The sequence below is a fragment of the Siphateles boraxobius genome, unplaced genomic scaffold (genome assembly GCF_051911475.1).
Source record: "Siphateles boraxobius isolate OS27281-9 unplaced genomic scaffold, OSU_SipBor_1 66, whole genome shotgun sequence".
In the NCBI taxonomy this organism is placed as follows: Eukaryota; Metazoa; Chordata; class Actinopteri; order Cypriniformes; family Leuciscidae; genus Siphateles; species Siphateles boraxobius.
In genome coordinates this window covers 33,098,458-33,102,358 of record NW_027509193.1, presented here as the reverse complement: position 1 = coordinate 33,102,358, position 3,901 = coordinate 33,098,458, and the positions used below count along the sequence as shown (strand labels likewise).

The 3,901-nt window shown below is 31.9% G+C and overlaps 1 long non-coding RNA gene across 1 annotated transcript; it reads left to right on the top strand.

Annotated features, from left to right (window-relative positions):
- Positions 1-1,279, top strand: LOC143721313 (uncharacterized). The gene is made up of 4 exons (XR_013196707.1): positions 1-84; positions 530-637; positions 971-1,037; positions 1,119-1,279. It is a non-coding gene; the product is annotated as an uncharacterized LOC143721313 (long non-coding RNA).
- Positions 1,280-3,901: the final 2,622 nt, after the last annotated feature.

Sequence of the window (3,901 nt, the reverse complement as noted above, 5' to 3'; positions counted from 1 at the left end):
TGTTTTCGCCAATCATAACTGGTTTAACTCTTGGCTCCTTTGAGATCAATATGACTTCTGCCAAACCAAATGTGCCGGCATATTGTAAGTGTAATACACGAGAAACTATTAATACACGAGAAACTATTAAAACAGTTTTCACCTATGTAATGTATAAAATTATTCTTAATTAAGCAGTCGTAGTTAACTATTTGGGACCAATTTTAAGGAAGGTTACATTCTGGTCTAACAGTGTCATGTACAAATTTGCAATACAGAATTGTTTTGTGTTTTTGGTACTATTTGGATCGAGTTTTGTAGAATTTATTTTATGTGGTGTAATGCTCCTGGATTATTCAGACTGAGAATTGTAACTATTACTATAGCCTTTATCAGCCATTTATTTTACTGCAGACATATCAACCTTATTTATTTACTGCAGATTTTATCAAAGGCACGAATTAACTTAATTCATGGCAGCAATAATAAAAGAAGAAAAAAAATAAATGAACAATTGACAGATTAACTGACAGATATTTTATGTAAACAGGCAAAATCTCTGCATCTGATGATGGCCATGTTTTTTCGCCGATCATAACTGGTTCAAGCTCCTTTGAGATCAATATGACTTCTGCCAAATCAAATGTGCCGGCAAATTGTAAGTGTAATACACGAGAAACTATTAAAACAGTTTTCGCTTATGTAATGTATAAAATTAATCTTAATTAAGCAGTCGTAGTTAACTATTTGGGGTCAATTTTAAGGAAGGTCGCATTCTGGTCTAACATTGGCATGTGCACATTTGCAATACAGAATTTTTTTTATTTTTTTGGTACTATTGGATCGAGTTTTGTAGAATAAGCCAAGATTAATTTATTTTATGCGGTGTCATGCTCCTGGATTATTCAGACTCAGAATTGTAACTATTACTACAGCCTTCATCAGCCATTTGTTTTACTGCAGACTCATCAAACTTATTTATTTACTGCAGATTTGATCAAAGCCAAATACTGCCCAAACGGGGATACTGGGAAAGAAGAGAAACAGGATAATACAAGGTTAGATTCAATCTTTATATTCTTTCCCATTTTGCCTCATTTTCCTTTTTCCTGTTATTGTTTTAATTTTTATATTCTCAGATCATCAAAGGTTTCTGAAAGCAAACACCAGTCAGTTGGTTGAAAAAGTGAAGAATATTGATCCAATAATTGACAATCTTGATTGCTCAATGAATCAGTTACAAATGTGCGAGCGAATCCAACACACCAGATGAAGATGTGGGAACCGCTGGACTATGTGAATTGTGCAAGCATTGCCAACGACCAGGTCAACGCTTTGTTCAAGCATGAAGAATCTCTCATGAAGAAACTGCAATAACAAGTGTTGTAGCCTATTGTTTGGCATTATGTACTTAAACAGTTTTTAAAAAAATAAAATGTTTTTAATAATTGATTGGTGATGGAGTTTTAATTTTTGTATTTAGAACCAAGTATATTGTACTAGTAAGAAGAAACCAAACTGGCCATATAATGTTATATTGCACATAATAAACAATGGCAAAGTTTGTATTCCTTAAAAAACAGGCAATGTTTGAGAACCCTAATATTGGTGTAATCTCTGCGAGGTCTCAACCACAAATGCAAAACTTTGTGGTGGGTGATACGGGCATAGCTTTACTAAAGGAAAATATTATGGAAGTAATTTTCAAACTATATTTTTATTTATTTATATTATGGTTTTCATGTTGATTTAAAGTTTTTGTTATTAACTAATAGCTTTTATATTTTACATCCAGCACAAAATTTTGTTCAAAAATCGTTCTCTGTCCCCAAATAATCAGATAATGGTGTGTTCACAATCTACAATTAGATATTATCCTGCTTAGTATGTGTGTAAATAGTTGTGCTTAAATGTTCGGATGTATTTTTACACGCCAACATATTTTGTCACACCGTAGTGATGCAAAGTTCCACACTCTTGTAAAGACTATGGTCTAACTTTAAAACATAATCTTTATACATGAATTCAAAAGACCAAATCACTAAGAAAACAGGGGGTGAAAAGCACCGTTTATAATAAATACACAAAGTATTAACGCAAAAAGTAAGTGTATGCTGTTTCACACTTAAACTATTACAACAGAATCACATCTGACTATGCAGATAAAATTGCGCAAAAGTAAATTCTAGTGATCAACTTGCTAAAGAGTAAATACAACATGAGCCATTTAAAGCAAATACGAAAAGCCACCTGTGATCAGTTTTGTATGTTTGTAATTGACATTTTATATAGTCAATTAGGCCATTAACATCTTGCTTCTGTTTTTTTTTGTACATATTAATACATGAGATATTTCTTTTAGAACATCTTTCAGCTATGTCTACGAAACATCGACATGAAATATGAGTATTGCTGTTTTTCTGTTACCTATAAAACTATTATACTTCAAACTCGTCTAGCTATTGCCCATTTCACAGCACAGTCATAGATACACAGTTATTTTATGTATGTGGCTAAACAACGGTTAAGCTAATGAATAACCGGCTATATTTTTACGTGAATGGCGGGATGATTCATTTTTTAATCCGTCTACACCGATACTTTGACACAAGAGTTTTAGAGTTTTGCATTTACTGAATGAGCACTGTGCCACTGTTCGTCCGACTGTTTGCACTGTATTTTATTTTATGTTTTAATTATTCTGATTTCATTTGATTATTTCTGTATTTTATCTTTTATTCTAAACTGTTTTAATTATTCTGATTTCTTTTGATTATTTTAATTTCTTCTATGTAAAGCACTTTGTATTACCATTGTGTATGAAATGTGCTATATAAATAAACTTGCCTTGCCTTGCCTTGCCTTAGGTCTGATCCAGAAAACAGACGGTAAGCAGTAAGTTATGAAAACATGTGATAAGCAGTTTTGGCCTCATCATCAAAATGTTTTAACATAGCGCAAGTTTCAATTGTTTGATAAATTATCTAACGATTATACCTAACTATCAACAGTTATATGTGAAACTTGGATTCTTGTTTATATTGTACATTGTTATTGAACCGCATGTTTAACAGTGCTAGCGTTCTTAAATTGTTTACCTCGGTTTCATTTTTAACAACACTATCGCAACACTTATCGTATTGCCGGGTGTGATTGTAATGTTTTGTATGGTGTCTTCTTTACACTTTCACCCCATGGATATCTGTTTCCTACAGTTAGCTGTAGTGAAATCTAGGTCTTCTCTTTGTTCATATACGACAGTGTGCACATAAATTGGCTTGATTCAATAAAATGATGGTTTAAACCACATTATTTTATTATACCATTTTTAAATAGCGCTTAAATTTATATTTTATATTTTAACCCTTTATGCAAATATAGAATAGGCCTACCGCACAAGGATCTCTGAAATATTTTTTTCGTGTAAAACATCTATGTAGATCTATCTATGTTTTTAAAAATACAAAGAAATCTTTCAACCAGCGACCCTCAAAATCTGGGCATACAACAAAACACAGTGCATCCGTGTACGATGATTGATCAGAAAATTACTTTTGTCGCTTTGTTTGAAGAAACACTTTAATCAGCTGGTGCTTGATAACTATTACAATTATTAAACTACCCTCAATTCAGTAATGATGCGATATTGATATCACGTTTTAATTTCAACTCAATGCGCTAAAGGTCTATAACTGAACTTTAACGTCTTAATATTTGGTAAAAGTTAACTCAAAGCCTTACTTTCTAAACGCTTTTTACGGAACTTGTTGCGAAGATTCACTCATCCATATGTTAATATATATATATATATATATATATGTATATATATATAATTTGGTGTAATTAATAGAATTCTTTCTGGCAGTATATGCATAACTTCTCCATGACTTTACTTCTGATTCAATGAGGCTTTAATCCTACG